Raw genomic sequence first — 18490 nt, 5'->3', positions numbered from 1 at the left:
GCAAATGAAAAGTCTGCTAGGTTGCAAAGCACTTGGAAGATTAGCCCTTGAGCTGAGCAGATGCCCAAAGAGCATACAGTGGAATCTCAGGCTTGCTCTTTACATCTCGTTCTTCCAGTCCTTCCAACCAATCAGCAGTGCGGCATCTGGCCTCTCTTCCTAAGGGGAGGCAGCTTCCCAGCTCCCCCTTATAATGGCCTCAGGCAAGGAGCAGTGATTAAAGCAATTAAGAGACCCACAGAGTACAGGAAACCTTACAAAACAATTTTGCAAAGAATGGTCCCCCGCCCTCAAAGAACTGTTTGGCAAAGTTACATTACATTAAGTCATAAATTACATTGATGCCAAAGCATCTATAAAGGAAATCTATGTTTATGCACCATGTCCAAAGTATTTTGTACCAATGACAAACAGAATCCTGCAATCCAAATAGGAGTTTGCCTCCATAAGGCAACAGAACATAAGAGCATAGCAAGAACCTGCTGGATCAGGGCCACGACCCATCTGGTCCAGCGCCCTCTTCTCACAGCAGCCAGCCTGGAGGAAACCAGCAAGCAGGATTCCAGCAGAAGAGCAGTTTTTTCCTTTTTTCCTGGTTTCCAGCAACTAGTATTCAGAAGCCCTGCTGCCTCCGTCCGTGAAGGCAGGTTATAGCCATAATGGCTAGTAGCCATAATGGAGGAAGTGACCACAGTCTGGTCCCCCCCCCTCCGAAAAGGAAATTGCAAAGCTGGAGAAAGTGCAGAAAAGTGCAACCAGCCCAGTGAGGCAGCTGGAGCCCCTTTCTTGGGGCGGCTGTCCAAGGTACTAACAGCCAATGGGCATCTTCAGGATTTCTGCTCTCTCTTCTTGTGATTTTTTACTTTTGAAAAGAGGATGTTTTCAGACTGAAGACAGTCCTTCAAACAGAGGACTGTCATCTGTAAAGCAGGCCACTTAGCCCTTTCCCATGAGTGTGTGAGGCTTTTTGGTTTAACATAATAAGTGGGGCACGTTTGAGGTCTATGAAATTGTACTAAGTGTGGAGAAACTGGATAGAAAAGAAGATTTCCCCCCCTCTTTTCATGCACTGGAACTCAGGGCCACCCAATGAATTTGATGGGCAGATGAAATCCCTGCCCCCTTTCCATTTCACTGTGTGAAAACAGGGCAGAGAACACAAATAGGACATTTTCACCCAGTCCTACAATGCTCAGCAAGGAGTTCCTGCTGGATATTCCTGATGGATATGGGAACAGAGATTTAAGGGAGGCGATGAATGGTTTTGGCGGCTACAATATGCACACCTGACATTGAATTCAATGGGACTTACTTCCGAGTAGGCATAGATACAATTTTCCTGTAAAGCCATTTCCTCCATCAGATGGATAAGAACTGACATTTTTAAAAAAGTATTTGAACACTGGCAATATACCAATCATCAGTCAGTCTACTTCAGGTTCCCTGTAGGATTTCCATGAGCTGGAAGTTTAGCTCCATTGCATGCAGCTGTATCCTACCAGCCTTTTGCAGCTGAGTGTATTCCATGTAAACAAGACCCTAATGCTCCTGTAAATCTTTTAATATCCAAGTTAATGAATCCACACGCCTCCCCTTCCGCCAAGCGCTCACCCTAACAGAGGCTTTGATTTTGATGCAGAGTATATACCCAAAGCACCGTTTGCAAGCTGCATGTAATCAAACTCACCCACTTGTAGGGTTACTTCAAATACTAAAATGTTTAAGCATAATAAACAGCAGCAGAAAATTGACTTGTTTTATCCGTGCCTTTGTTAAGCACAACTGGATTACCAGCAGATTTGAGGTAATTAATTATAAGCTTCTAGGGGAAATGTGGCATAGCAGCCTCATTAATAGAAATGTTACATGTAGGCAGGGTTTGTGGTTTTATGTGTGTTTTTTAACAGCCCTGATTGTCATAAACTCAAAGGAAGAATGTTTGACACCAAACTTTACAATGAATGGTTTCCTTCCAGGGGCACCATTTAGGAAGAACAGCAGAGCAGATAGTGATGCCACCCCTCTAGATCTGGAGATGCCTTCAGGAACAGCAGTTGCTCTGGCTGCTTCACTGGTTCTCTGCACTGAGGTGCTGGTCCTGTCGATTTCTTATGTGTGGCCTTGCGTACAGGAGTGCTGCCAACTGCCATGGCCCTGATTTCCATTGCTGGCCACTAACATGGCCATAGATGGAGGGTGAGGTGCCCAAGGCACAGACTGCTGCAGCACCCGAGTCCAGGTTCAGCATTCTCACCTCCCAGGGGGCACAAACTCAACGGAGTCTTCCTGCCAACACAGCCCAAACAAGATCCTGTCTATTTATTTAATCCGTATAGTGCCCTATGCCCGTAGGTATCAGGGTGGTTCACAACATAAAATTACAATATAAAAAACACAAAATACATTGTAAAAATAAGAAGAAAGACAACCCAATAATCCTAACTTCCACAACACATATAAAAGGGAATTGTATGTTAATCAGACAAAGACCTGGTTATGGAGAAATGTTTTCGCCTGGCACCTAAAGATACGTAAGATAAGGTGCTAGGCAAGCCTCCCTGGGGGCTCCTTCTCATGTTGCCACCTCTTGCGCATGAGGCACGCAAAGATGGTGATTACAGGGTCCAGGTCAGTTCATATGGTGGAGGGGAGGGGATAGTCCTTGAGGTATCGTGCTCCTGAGCCATTTAAGGCTTTCTAGGTCAAAACCAGCACTTTGAATTGGGCCTGGAAACTAATTAGTAGCCACTGCAGTTGGGCCAGGATTGGTGTAGTATGTTCAAACTGGTTGCCCCAGTGAGTTACCTAGCCACCAAAGTTTCCGAACCACCTTCAGAAGCAGCCCTATGTATAACATAATCTAACCTAGATGGTTGTCAGAGCATAGACAACAGAATTTAGGCTATCTCTGTACAGATAAGGGTGCAGCTGGGCTGATGGAAGGCACTCAATGCCACTGAGGCCGCTTGAGCCTCAAGGAGAAGCAAATAATGATGATGATGATGATGATGATGATAATAATAATAATAATAATAATAATAATAATAATAATAATAAACCACACCCATTTGCCTGCCCGAACACATATAAAGTGGCTTCCAAAACATATAAAAACATCCAAAAGTACACGCAAGCTACACACTTGCTCTTTCAGAGGGAGTATAACACCCAGAGGCATAGCATGGGGGCAAGGACTGGGGGCTGTGACATCCTTCTCAGCCACCTTCTCAGCCGGAGGGCACCTGAGAAGGAAGAAATAGTTCATGGCAACTCACGAGCCCAGCACTGTTTCTGCTGGGCTTGCAGGGCACTGTGAGCAAGCCCCTCAAAGCCAGCCAGCCAGTGGGTCACTCTCGGTCATCTGATCTAGGGAACCACGCATTAACAGTGCCTCCATTTTATCATTTGGTTTGCTCTCATCCAGTCCATTACCAAGGCAAGACTACAGTCCAGCACGACCACCGCCACACCTGCAGATATATTCCCCAAGCAACAGCCTCTGGAAATGACCATCCAAAGCAGTGTTACCCACCCCTAACTCAGACAGACACTCCAGAAGGATACTAAGGTTGATGGTATCGAAAGCTGCTGAGAGGTCAGGGAGATTTAGCAGAGACACATTTCCCCTGTCTGTCTCCTGGCAGGGTGACCAAAACCAGGCCTAAACCCTGATTGAAATGGATCTAGAAAAATAGTTTCCTCCAAGAAGATGGCCTTGCCCTCTTCAGGGAGGCTTTGCGCCAGGCAAAGACATTTTTGTTCTCCCAGGCATTCACACAATGCTTTTGATTATTTTGTTTTTGATGGGCGGGGGGTTATTTATCCCACTGGTTGATCTTAGTGGCCGAACGATCTTAGTATAGCTCTATGTGTCTTAACGCATGCAAACCCCCCTTCTGCAAGCTACGTGGCACCCCAATTTCCCACAAGGAGGAGCTTTAAAAAAGAAAAGTCGGAAAATAAATTGTGACTCATCTTTATCTGGAAGGAAGCTCTGTTGGATGGAGCAGAGCCAGAGTGCGACACACACAGACATGCAGATCCCTTCTCTGCTGGCTGAGTGCTGGAAGTGGGAATCTGGGTCTCCTTTTCATGGAGGAGAAGGCTGTCAATGGCTGCTCGCCACAACAGCTAGGCTCTGCTTCCACAATTGGAGGCAGTAATGACTCCAGGAGGGGGAAAGTGCTCTTATACCTGAGTCCTGACTGAGGGTTTCCCACAGGCATCTGCTTGGGAACTGTGAGAATAGAATGCTGGACGAGATGGACCACATTCCTTATCCAGCAAGCCTCTTCTTGTGTTCTACTGTTAAAGACCCTGGTGACAATGTTGGTAACTGTGTTCTCTCCATCGTAGAATCAAAGATGGTGATCTCCTCAGGGCAGGACACTCCCCCTCCTCTGCCATGTGCCATCTGCATTGATGCTCCATGCAGGGGCGGTGGGAGGTGCTGGGCCAGCTTGTGTCTGGTGCAAAAATAAAAATAAATGTGGCACTTACTGTAACAACTTCATGGTGTAAAGGGACCCCTGACAGTTAAGTCCAGTCATGAAAGACTCTGGGGTTGCAGCTCTCATCTCGCTTTACAGGCCAAGGGAGTCGGCGTTTGTCCGCTTCTGCAGACAGCTTCCGGGTCATGTGGCCAGCATGACTAAGCCGCTTCTGGCGAAACCAGAGCAGCGCATGGAAATGTCGTTCACCTTCCCGCCATAGTGGTATCTATTTATCTACTTGCACTTTGATGGGCTTTCGAACTGCTAGGTTGGCAGGAGCTGGGACTGAACAATGGGAGCTCACCCTGCCATGGGGATTCGAACCGCAACCTTCCGATTGGCAAGTCCAAGCCACACTTGTTTAAACCACATCGCCATCACGGGTGAGTACCAGCACCTTATTTTCTAGAAGAAAAGCACTGTGCAAGACCTTTTGCTATTGAGACTGGTGCATCAGAACTGCTTGATGGATTGCAGCATAACAGACTTTAAATAACATTCTCAATTATATTTCTGAATAATCTCTCTACATGTTCTGGCACTAAAGAAACAAGCCAAGTCTCTTCTTACCCCACCCCAGTCATTACCAAGGCAGAAATGCCACTGAACTTTTTATGAACCTGATACATAGCGAGTACGATCGGCACCATTAATACATTTAATCCATTAATTAAAGTGTTCCAAAATCCTTGCACCCTGCAATCAAAACAACACAGAGAAATGTCCAAAGTTCCTTATTTTGCATAGAAAAGCAATTGCAACCCACTTTGGAAACAGATTTTGCTCTATTGATTGTAAAGGGATCTAAATTAAGCCAAATTTAAGGCATAGTTGCCTCCCAGGGATAACAATCAAGGGCAATTAAACTGGGTAAAATGGAGGAATGACTTCACTAATGGCAGTTTTGAGGGTCAGTGGAGAGGAATTGTGTAACTTTTCATCCTGGGTACCCAGTAAAAGGATCCTACCTAGTAACCTTAAAAAGAGGTGAATTGTAGGCACCAGGGGGGATCCTTCACATTAGTAAAAGTATGGTTGAAAGGAGGGAGCAACTGTCTTTCCTAGAAGAAATGACTTTCACACTGAAGATGTGAAGCAAAAACATTCTCGGCTGGTTATTTCAAATGAAGAAGTGAAATTCAGCTCCCTGTGGTTTCCCTGCACCTCTTGGACTCCTCAGCAATTGTTTACAGAGTTTCAGAAGCAGAAAGGTCTCTGCCCCACGGTGATCCTTATATAAATTTGACAGTGGGGAGGGAAAGAAACAGAGTTGGGAGGAATGTCAGCCATTGCAATTTAAGGACACAAGGAGGGGACTAGACCAGATTAATCTGCAATTAAAATATGCAATAAAACAATCCAATTAAACACTAAAATATTAGCATGTGTATGAACTCTTGCCCAGTGACAAGCAGCCCCTTTTGGGGGCAAGGGGCTCTAGAGGATTGTGGTAGCCCAGCTTCAGGCATGCTTGGAGGAGACTGAATATCTAGATCCATTTCAGACTGGCTTCAGGCCTGCTCATGGCAGTGAAACATGGTTGATTACTCTTCTTAGGAGAGAGATGGGGGGGAGAGTGACCCTGTTTGTTCTTTTTGAAACCCACTGGCTTTTAATATCATTAACCATGGAATCTTTCTAGAGCAGCTCCAGGAGGTGGGAGCTGGGGGGGGGGCACTCTGCTTCAGTGATTCTGCTCCTACCTCAAGAGCCATACCATAGAGTCACAGAATTGTAGAGTTGGAAGGAACCCACCAGGGCCATCTAGTCAAACTTCCTGCAAGCTGAAATCTCAGCTAAATCATCCATGACAGATGGACATCCAACTTCTGCTTAAAAACCGCTAAGGAAGGAGACTCCAGCACCTCTCATGGGAGGCTGTTCCACTGTCAAGTAACATTCACTGTTAGAGAGTTCTTCCTGGTTTTTAGTTGGTATCATGTGGCAACTATTGAATGAGCAATTGGAAGAGCTCAGAACTAGGATGTGTAGAATGGTGAATGAAAATAGATCAGAGAAAGATCAGACTAAAGAATTCACAGTAACTTTGGGAGGAAATATTGATCAAGATATTCCTGAATATGAGAGTGGAATGGTAAAGTGGAACCATGGACAGTGACAGTAGGAAACATCCTGAGATGGCAGAGATAGAGCTGAGAGAAATCATGGCCAACAGGAACTGGGATTAGATGAGAAATCATGGCCAACAGGAACTGGGATTGTAAAATATGGAATTGGGTATGAATTAATGAATATACAACAAGTAAATAATTATGAATTATTACTCTAGTAAGGGATGATGGGATTTCTTGGAGATAAAGTCATCTTACTGGACTGGAGGCAGAATAGTCTTGACATTTAGTGATCATAACAATTAAAGAAACCCTTTTGGACTTTTCACATGGAAATAAAAATGAATGAACTTCAGATATCTGGGATTGAAGACTGGGAAAGCACTGCCTAGCAGACTGAGGAACAGCTAGACATTATCCTGGAATAAAGCTGGATACCAATCTAGAGTGAAGATTTGGAATATTCTGAATAATATTTATATACATAATTGGTAGATGGAGAATTGGAAGTCCTCTTTCTTTCTTTCTTTCTTTCTTTCTTTCTTTCTTTCTTTCTTTCTCTTATCTCTCTTTTCCTTTTTTTATCTTTTTCTGCTAACCCTAATCTTGCTTATAGAATCAGAATCATAGAATTATGTTTTGTTCTTTGATGTCCTCTATTCTGGGTTAATGAAGATACTCACAGGAAGTGGATGGATGGCTGATGAAGGACCCTGTATGAGAGGCAGGGAAGGGAAGGGTGGAAGGCTGGGAGAAGGAACGGAAGCTCCTGGGTCCACCCCCTTATGTGTGCAATAAGGATTAACACCTATCTCTGACAGAGGTCTCTGTATTTCCCCGCTTCCTCCCACCTCTCTTACTTTTTCCCCCTCTTCATTTTTTAAAAAATATATTTTATTAAGATTTTCCAACAAAATTTTAACATACTCAATACTAATAAAAAACACAAATTGCATTTTACATTTTCTGTTGTCATCCCCTCCCCCCCGACTTCCCCCAACTTCCTTTTCTGGTTTATCACATATTCATTTCTTCTGCTTATAGTTTTATATACCTTATATATTGAAATTGAAATTACACCTTGTAATATATTCTTAACATTTTACCCTCATATTTATATTTTCTGTTTATGTTCATTACATTTAAGTGTCTTAATCAAATCTTGCAAGTGAGTCCATTTCAGTGCATTGTTTCTGTATATACATCATAAAAGGTTCCTAATCTTTTTTGATATCATTATTGTCCTTATCTTTAAGTCTCACAGTCAGTTTTGCCATTTTGGCATATTCCATCAACTTTTCTTGCCATTGTTCTTTTGTTGGTATTTCATCACTTTTCCATCCTTGAGCTAATAAAATTCTGGCCGCTGTTGTCACATTCCTCCCACCTCTCCTAGATCGTTTTCTTTTTCTTCCTCATTTCCTCTTTCCTCTTTCCTTTTTAGTCAGATTAGTTTGGTTTTTATGACATTGTGTGTTTAAAAGTATCAATAATTTTTAGAAAGAGACTTGAAAAGAGCAGGATAGGCACATGACAGGAGCTGAAGCTCACAGAATTTCCCTGTAAGTTTGCTAGAGAGCTCTGTGAGAGACACTCCCATTGAGCATGAACATATCCTCTCTTCTTTTTACTCTTTCTGCTCTTCCTCTTCATCTCATCACCAAGCCAGAAATGTGAAAAACATTTGCTGTATCTGGGCTCCAATGCTCAAGCCCATTTTTAAACTAGACTTAAGTATGTCATTGTAACTGAATTACCATTTTAAACCTGCCTGAACAAAGCTGATGCATCTGTTGCTCTTCAACAAGTCTGCTTTCAAGCATCCTGGATTACTTTAACTAAAAAACTAAAACTAGCCTATTTAAGCTTTCCTTTTAAGCGGCAAAGGGATTCCACTCTGCTTAACTCACAAATGTGAGGAAGGAAGGTATCCAATAGATATCCAATAGATATCTCCTCTCCTAGCATCTATTCACATCCCTACATAAAAGCATTAGCTTTTTTTGCTGCTGCATCACACTATGGACTTGTGTTCAGATTGTGGTCTACTCAGACCCCTAGATCCTTTTTGCATGCACTACTGGCAATCCAGCCCCTCCCCCATCTTATACTGGATTGTTACAATGCATTCTACCTGGGGCTTCCCTTGAAGGTAACTTGGAAACATCAACTGGTCCAAAGTGCAGCCTCCAGTTGGCTTAAAGACTCATATGCCTTTAGAACCCTGTTTTAAAACAGCTGCATTGGCTGCCCGTTCATTTCCAGGTCAGTGGCCATGGCTGCACCTCACAGCTGCAAATTCCACATGGTATTTATGCACGGACCTTTGCATTGTCTCTCTGGAATCCATATCAATTCTCATTTATTGGAGGACCCTGAGTGCTAGTACTTCGTAAAAGGAAGAAAGATCTTCTCTCTTTAGCCACGTTCTCCACACCATATGCTGAGAGAGCTGGTGTAAGATAGTGGCTAAGAGCCCAAGTGGAAGACCTTGAATTTCACCTCTGCCCTACGTGATCTTTGGCAAGCCACTCTCCAATAAGGGGGCAATAATAAGGACCCACCATACTTTACAGGTTGTTATTGGAAGGATTATAGCCTGATAATGCATGTGACGTGTCATAGAAAATATTCAGTATGAACTTTTTATTATTGTTGGTAATGCAGCTCCCATTATTTTTAGAAGGGACTAATTTGCTACACCCATCTTCCCTTGGAAGAAGAGGAGAGGTGGTATCTCCCTAGGGGAGAATGTAATGGCCTGATGGGCGATTTCACCCAAGGGGGGGAGGTGGTCACAGGCTATTTAAGTACTCCATCCCGTACTCTTCCCTCTTCTTTATTCAGACCTTTGGCAGTGTGGGCCTACACGCTAGTTGTCTGTTTTCAAGGTGCTGAGTAGAAATTTTTTTGAGAGAGAGACCCTAACTGACCAGGGTCTTCTTCTTCTTTGCCTACTCCATACTGTTGGGTGATGTTTGTTGGAGTGGTGTTCCTTCAGTTTGGCTAATTGGCATTTGGTCCAGGCAGGTGAGAAGATTTCGAAATAATGGAACACTTAGCTGAGGCAGTGTTGGGTTGTGGGCATCCCTTAGTCACTGTTGCCAGGCATGGCCTGCAGGTGCTGGGGGTGCCCTTTGACTTGACAGACACAGCAGGGAGGGATGATCTTAGGAAACCTTGCTGCGTGCACACAGGGTGTGGCTGTTAACTTGCTCAGGTGATGGGGGTAGAAATCTATTAATGAACACCTGCATGGACTTTAGTTGATTTGGTTACAGTGGTTGATTAGTTTGAATGTGATTAGTAGTTGAATCTGATTGTGGAAACTATCGAGGCATCTCTCTATTAGCTGCGGCCGGCAAAATTCTTGCAAGGATCTTTGCAAACCATTTTGTTTGATCCTATACTTTGTTGAAGGAAAACTCCCCACCGGAGTAGAAATCATATATCGAACAGATGGACAGCTCTTCAATCTGTGCAGGCTGAAAGCAAAGAGTAAGGTTACCATGACTTCCGTCATAGAGCTTCAGTATGCTGATGACAACGTAGTGTGCGCGCGCTCAGAGGATGGCCTCCAAACCATCCTAAATATCTTTGCAGAAGCTTATGAACAGCTTGGCCTATCACTCAACATCCAAAAACCCAAAGTGCTGCACCAACAAGTACAAAATAACCCCTCTGCAGCTCCACAAATACAACTCAGTGGTGTAACGTCAGAAAATGTTGATCACTTTTCCTACCTGGGCAGTTATCTTTCCACAAGGGCCAACACTGATGCTGAAATCCAGCATTGCCTGAGCTCTGCAAGTGCAGCTTTCTCCCGATTGAAGGGCAGAGTGAGGACCGGGACATTCGCAGGGAAACCAAAATGCTCGTTTACAAAGCTATTGTACTACCAACCTTACTATATGCTTGTGAAACATGGACCACTTATAAACGCCATCTCCAACTCCTCGAAAGATTCCATCAACGGTGTCTCTGAAAAAGTTTACACATCACTTGGGAAGACAGACAAACTAATATTAGTGTACTGGAAGAAGCAAAGATCACCAGTGTTGAAGCAATGATTCTTCAACATCAACTTTGTTGGACTGGTCATGTTGTGCAGATGCCTGATTATGGTTTTCCAAAGCAACTACTCTATTCTGAACTTAAAAATGGAAAGCATAATGCTGGTGGTCAACAAAAGAGGTTTAAAGACTGTCAAGGCAAATCTAAAAAATTGTGGTATAAACACTGACAAATGGGAAACACTGGCCTGCGAGTGCTCCAGTTGGAGAACAGCCTTTACCAAAGGTGTCATGGGCTTTGAAGACACTCAAACTCAGGACACAAGGGAGAAACGTGCTAAGAGGAAGGCACGCTTGGCAAATCCACACCGTGATCAACTCCCGCCTGGAAACCAATGTCCCCACTGTGGAAGGACATGTGGATCCAGAATTGGCCTCCACAGTCACTTACGGACTGATTGTTAAAACCGTGTTTATGGAAAACAATCTTACTCAGCTACGAGTGATTGCCAAAGAAGAAGAAGAAGGACTTCAGTTGATTTGGTTACAGTGGTTGAATCTGATTAGTTAATTGGTTTTGCAGATCCTCAAGTTGTTATATTTAATAAATATAACCTATTTTCCCACTTTTAGTTATCTTCACTCTTCTTCCTGGCATACTGGCAATAAAATGCCCCCTGTCATTCACACAACCTTCCCCACTCTACGTGCATCAGACTTAGCTTCTCACCATTTAAACAACAATAATTTGCTTTGCTTTGATGTTGCCTTCGAAATAACAGTGTCATCATTAAACATCTGGCTGGCTCCTTCCTTGCCGTCCCGGCCTCCAAAGAGGAAAGGGTGTTTATAATTCTAATTTGAAAACGCAGCACATTAATATGCTGATTTCCATCGTGTTTGCCTTAACCTGTTTGGAGAAATTACGACTACAAATATCTTGTACACGGCACCTCTAAACTACCAGCTTGAGCAAACAACATAAGAGTTGATACAGTCTCACATAGCTGATTAGAGCCACTTCAGAGGTGGTCGTGATTATCGCATTTGGCTCAGAGCCATCTGTGGGGTAGTTTTTTTAAACACATAAACAAAGCATCTGTTTCGGAGTTCTTGTCCCAGGCGGATAGACCCACCTACACTATTACTAATAAGCACATTCAAGGAGCACCAGATGGCTCCACTATAAAAGAGACCCGGATTTTCCTGAGCTAGGCACAGCAGAGAAGCACCATTAACATGGGTTCCAGATTGCATTTCCTTGGGCTCTAAGAGCCAGCAAGGCACTCCCAAAACCTGGCTCCACTAAAGAAGGATGCAAGTCTGGAGGGGGAATCCATTATTTACGATTGGCGGTACCCAGGCTGCCGGCAGCTTGGCCAGAAGATCTCCTCCTCGCTGCATAGAGGTATGCCGAAGGAAGATGAAAGGCAGCCCTGATCCTGCAAGACAGCCTGGGTGGCTGTGACACCAGCCCTGCTTCAGCTTCCTTGAATCTGGCCCTCAAACATCCTTGCCTGCAGCCAAAGAGGGCCATTGAGGGCCTACCATCTGCTGCATCTACAAACGAGGCAGGCTGACACAATTTATTAGCAGAGGTGCATTTCAGTTCTGAATATGGAGCTCTGTTGAGAGCATAAGAGGAGCTCTACTGGATCAGGCCAATGGCCCATCGGGGGAACCTGCAAGTAGGACCCACGCGCAAGAGCCCTCTTGCCTCCTGGGCCTCCAGCAACTGGTCTTCAGAAGCATTACTGCCTCTGACCATGGAGGCAGAGCAAAGCCATCCTGGCCAGGAGCCATCGATAGCCTTGTCCTACATGTCAATCCCCTCCTATTTTCCACAACCTCTGAAATTTCACTGGTGAAAATGGACTTCAAGTCTGTTTCCGGACCTACCAGACACTGTAGTCTTTTAGGTGGAGACCTCAATCTTTCAGGCTGTTTGATTATAAAAGGTATTGTCATTTCACCACATAATTTCTCAGCTAGTGTTCTGTGGGTTTTAGATTGTTCTAGCTGCTATACCTAGACTGAACTGGTTCATTTTTCAATATTTTTTATACAATTTTTCAACTGTTTTACAATTCTGGTTTATTTTTGTACATTTAATGGTTTTCCAAACTGCCCAGAGAGCTAGGCTGGGACAGCTTAAATCAGCATTCAGCCACTGGTGTGCTGACTGGTGCTGATGGGATTTGTAGTCTAGCAGCAGCTGGAGGGCACCAGCATGGCAAGGACTGGTACCCTCTAGATGTTCCTGGATTACATCTCGCAGCATTGCTGGCTGTTAGCTGTGCTGGCTAGGGCTTATGGAATTCAACAACATCTGGGTGGCCATCCCTGTATAGAACAATTACAGCAGCATCTAACCTTTCCAAGTGACAGGAAAAAGTATGACCAGTGGTGGAGCTTCATGCTCCAGCACCGGGGGCGGGGCTGGCATGCATCCCAGGGGCATGGCGCACCACCTGCAGGGGTGTGGCACCCAGCCCAGCACAGGCGAGGGGCAGCCGCAATGACACCCTACCGGGATTGCGCTGCTGAGGGCAGTTCGCTCCCCCTGCACTCCTCTTCCTCTGCCACTAAATATGACTCCCATAGGTTTCAACACACCCACCCCAGTTTGTTTGTTGTTGTTGTTGTTGTTATACTATAGCATGCACCTCTGATCTGTTTTAAGGAAAATATGGTGTGTGGAGGCAACAATCAAGTGAGAAAGGAGTCCAATCACTGACCGCAGCTTCTGCTCCAGGGCTGCTTCTTGGTTGCCCTGGCCCCACCAGGCCACCTTTTACAGAGAATCACAGAAGTGTAGAGTTGGAAGGTGAGCAGGAACAAAATGTCAAAGGAATGCAGAGAGCTCTTGTTATTTAGATTTAATGTCAGGCAGGCAACTTTACAATGGAAACAGAGTGCAGATGCTGTGGAGAGAACATGACTGGCAAAACAAAGCGGAATTGGGCAGGAAATGGGCACTGAATGGGGGGAGTGTGGACTGGAAAAGTGAAGAGGAAGAACCAACGGATGAGGAAAGATGACAGAGAAGCTAGATACAGATGGCGGCACACGCAAGATAGTAAGAAAAGTAATATTGAAATAATAAGTGATTTAAAATAGATAGGCAAGGGAAACTGTAACCTCTTTTGTTCTTTAAAGGTATGTGAAAAAGCAACATCTGATGGGAAACAGGAACTGAACATAAGGAATGGATTGTGAATAATAGATAAATATGTAATATCAAGCAGCAAAGGGGGAAAACAGGGATATATTTGGTATGAAGAGTAAGAGGTAATTTTTTGGTAAAAGATACACATGCAGGATGATAAGAAAGGGGAATTAATATAGAAACAATAAGTAACAATATAAAAGGGTTAGGCATGGGTAAATGCAACCTCTTTTGTTATTTAAGGAGAAGAGGGAGACATTTAGTGAATGCAAAATGAAGGGGAGGAAATATTTTAGAAATGATAGTTATTGTTTTATTGTGGACTGATAATCAATTGACTAAGCTCACTTGTAGGTAGTGTAAATGTTAAATACTGTACATGCAGGAATTGGCAAGTTAAGGAGAGTAAGTCTAAAAACAACACAAATCTATTGTAATATAGTATAACAATTGTAAGGGATGGAATATGAGTTAGAAATAACCAGGGAAATAATGCAGCAACAAGAAGAACCTTTGGACACATCAAGAACGGAGGGTGGGAAACCAATTTCTGGAAAATTTGTATTTGTTTTAAAGTGACTGATTTGGTAAAAATTCAGAAAATTGATAAAAAAGAAAGAAAGAAAAACAGGCCTGAAGTAAAACAGCCAGGCCTCTTCTAAGCTCATGTGGAGCAGCCTCTCTGCCGCAGCCTCCAAACTGGCTTCTGGAACTCTCCTACAACAAAGAGGTTGCTGAGAATGTCTCACTACTGTGGAGAAAAGGGAGGGGTCAGACAATAGGCCTTCTGTTTATTCTGCAATGTATTCTTCCTGCTTTTAGTAATAACATCACTGGTCACATTGGTATGTAGTTAGATGCCATTTTGACCCACAGTGATGGACTGAACATTTCAAAAATGCATTGATTTTAACCAAATGGGGTGTGATGTTTCCTGACATCAAGGAGCAAGCTTTTGTCTATGACTGGAGACAGTTGGGCATCATTTTGAATCAAGAAGGTGGACAGAACTTATCAAAACTGGACTGGTTTTAACCACGGACTTCAAAACTGAACTGATTTTTTAGTTTCTTAGAATTCCCAGCAATGACAGAAAATGAAACTGCTGATCATCGCTATTTTGTGCCACACACTCATACTAACTTGCTCAGGTTCCAAAATCTGCTTCAGAGAACTTGCTTTGGTGCCCACCTGTGAAGACAATCAGGCTGCTGGGTACATGGAGGAGACATGCCTTTCTGGAATTCATTCGTAAGAAAATAGGAGGAGCCTGCTGAATCAGACCAGTGGCCCCATTCCAGCAGCCGGTTCTCACAATGGCTAACCAGATGTCTGAGACACCCACAAGCAAACTGGAACACAAGAGCACTTTCTCCTCCTTCAGTTCCCAGCAACTGGTATTCAAGAAGCATTGCTTCCTCCAATTGTGGAGGCAGAACATAGCCACCCCACATTAGATCAGGGAAGCCCCATCCCTCAGTACGCTTCCATGGGCCTTGAAGGCCCACCTTTTTGGTCATGGCCTTCAGGGGAAATTGAGATGTGATCTGGGTTTTGTATGACTAAGTGATCCTTGTTGTTTCAGGACACATGCCAATGTTTTATTTTATTTTATTAAAAGATATTTATTAAAATTTCAGCATATTACAAAAATAAGGAAAAAAAGTAAAATAAAAAAATAAAAAAATAAAAATACAAAGTAAAAAACAGTTAAAAACAAATCAGTCTTTCCATATCTTATCTTTCATTTGCTTGTTTCCCTGACCTCCTCACACCTCCCTTTTTTGTATTCCAGTTCAATTAGTTAATTCAGCAAATGCTTTCCCTCTTTGATTTTATCTTAATCTTTTATCTTAATATATTATAACTTTAGGTTATTACCTGTTAACAATCCATTTTTACATATTCCTTTATAATATTGCTGCTAAAAACCACTTAACTTCAATCCAGCATCATTCTAACATTCATTAATTTTGCAGTATTTCTGTAAATAATCTTTGAATTTCTTCCAATCTTCTTCCACCGACTCTTCTCCCTGGTCTCGGATTCTGCCGGTCATTTCTGCCAGTTCCATGTAGTCCATCACCTTCATCTGCCATTCTTCCAGAGTGGGTAAATCTTGTGTCTTCCAATATTTTGCAATAAGTATCCTTGCTGCTGTTGTAGCATACATAAAGAAAGTTCTATCCTTCTTTAACACCAGTTGGCCAACCATGCCCAGGAGAAAGGCCTCTGGTTTCTTCAGAAAGGTATATTTAAATACCTTTTTCATTTCATTATAAATCATCTCCCAGAAAGCCTTAATCCTTGGGCACGTCCACCAAAGGTGAAAGAATGTACCTTCAGTTTCTTTACATTTCCAACGTTTATTATCGGGCAAATGGTAGATTTTTGCAAGCTTGGCTGGTGTCATGTACCACCTGTATATCATTTTCATAATATTCTCTCTTAAGGCATTACAAGCCGTAAACTTCATACCTGTGGTCCATAACTGTTCCCAGTCAGCCATCCTTATGTTATGTCCAACATCTTGTGCCCATTTAATCATAGCAGATTTCACCGTTTCATCCTGAGTATTCCATTTCAACAGCAAGTTATACATCTTTGACAGAATCTTGGTTTTGGGTTCTAACAGTTCTGTTAATTTTTTATTTTTCCACCTGGAAGCCAATTTTCTTGTCCAAATTATATGCCTCCATTATCTGATAATAATGAAGCCAATCTCACACTTTATTTTTTAGTTTTTCAAAGCTCTGCAATTTCAATCTGTCTCCCTCTTGTTCCAAAATTTCCCAATATTTCGGCCATTTGGCCTCCATATTGAGCTTTTCTGAGCCTTCGCTTCCATCGGTGACAACCACCTTGGGGTTTTATTTTCAAGTAAGTCCTTATATCTTATCCAGACATTAAACAATGCTTTCCTGACAATATGATTTTTAAATGCTTTATGTGCTTTGACCTTATCATACCACAAATATGCATGCCATCCAAATACATTATTAAAGCCTTCTAAATCCAAAATGTCTGTGTTTTCAAGAAGCAGCCATTCTTTCAGCCAGCAAAAAGCTGCTGATTCATAATAAATAAGATCTGGCAGGGCAAATCCACCTCTTTCCTTTGCATCCGTTAGTATTTTAAATTTTATTCTAGGCTTCTTGCCCTGCCAGACAAATCTAGAAATATCTCTCTGCCACTTCTTGAAGCAATCCATTTTATCCAAAATTTGCAGTGTTTGAAACAGAAACAACATTCTAGGCAATACATTCATTTTTATCGCAGCAATACGGCCTAGCAGTGAAAGCTTCAAATTTGACCAGATTTCTAAATCTTTTTTCACTTCAGTCCAGTATTTTTCATAATTGTCTTTAAATAGATTCCCATTTTTAGCTGTCCAGCGGCGTAGCGTGGGTTATCAGCACCCGGGGCAAGGCAAGTAATTTGCGCCCCCTAACCCGGGGCAAGGCAAGTAATTTGCGCCCCCTAACACCTAACCATGGTCATTAATACGCCAAGACGCGCGTCTTTGGGCGTCGCGGCGCAGCCTTCTCGGTCTCCCTCCCCGGCCCGGCTAGTCCCGACGCGGCTTCTTTCTGGCGCGGGGAGGGGGCTTCTTTCTGGCGCGGGGAGGGGGCGGCTCTGGGGCCAGTGCGTCGGCCGGCCTCCGGCGCGGGTGGGGGAGCCCCGTCGGGGCGGGTGGGCGGTCTTGGCGCGCAGGCACTAGAGCGCCGCCGATGGCGCATTTGGCGGACTGCGCGCGTCCAGACAGCGATCCGAGCCTGGGCAGCGTGGCGCTTGGTGCCGGAGCCTCCGCCCGCAGCGCCCCGTCGGGAGACCCGGCCGGAAGGAGCCTCGAGCCGGCTGTCGGACGCGGTTGAAGCAGCCAGGGTGGCATGGCAGGCGGCGGCGGCTCCTCGGCGACTCCACGCGGCCAGCCAAGCGCGCTGGCCGAGCCCCACAGGCGAACGCTGCCCGTCGGTGAGGAGGGACTGCCTGGCGCGCCCTCCGTGGCCCTGACGCACGGGGACCGCGGCGAGCGCTGAGAGCCGCTGCCAGCTACAGCCTGCGCCCGAGGCTCTTCGGCGACTCCGGAGGCAGCGAGCGCGCCCCCCCAGAAGTTGCGCCCGGTGCGGCTGGCACCCCTGGCACCCCCCACGCTACGCCACTGTAGCTGTCATGTTAATCCCCAGGTATGACACATGCCAATGTTTTAAATGGTTTTAAATTATATTTCATTGGTTACCTTTCAATGTGCATTTCATGTACAGCTTTGTGAAGAATGCTAATTAAAAACAAGGTATAAATATTATTACAGAAGTTGGGTACCACCCCCACTCTCTGCTGAGTGCTAGCAAGATTCCTGGGGGTTCCAGGCACTCAGCCATGTTCTGTGCTCCTTTGGAGAATTGAAGACACAGCCAAGACTGTTGTAGCTTTACGAAATATTTATTCACCTATTTGTACCTTCAGTCTGCATGGAGTTCAGATCTTACAGCATGGTCATTTCAAGAGGGGCTTGACTGAGACAGCAGTGCAACACTCATAGATGCCAACTCCTAAGAGCTGAGGTCCTTTCAGCACCCCCTAAAATATTTGACTGACTCTAAGTCCATTAAGTTCACAAGGAGTGTTGAGTACAATCCTAAGTGGGGGGAAAATGTGGGAATTTTCCAGAGTTACCCAGAGGAGGATGAAGGTGATGTCAAGCAAGCAGCTAAAGCTGAGGAAGCTGCTGAGGATGATGAT

Source organism: Podarcis liolepis, assembly GCF_965112155.1.
Source record: "Podarcis liolepis genome assembly, chromosome: 14".
In the NCBI taxonomy this organism is placed as follows: Eukaryota; Metazoa; Chordata; class Lepidosauria; order Squamata; family Lacertidae; genus Podarcis; species Podarcis liolepis.
This window is presented reverse-complemented; position numbering follows the sequence as displayed.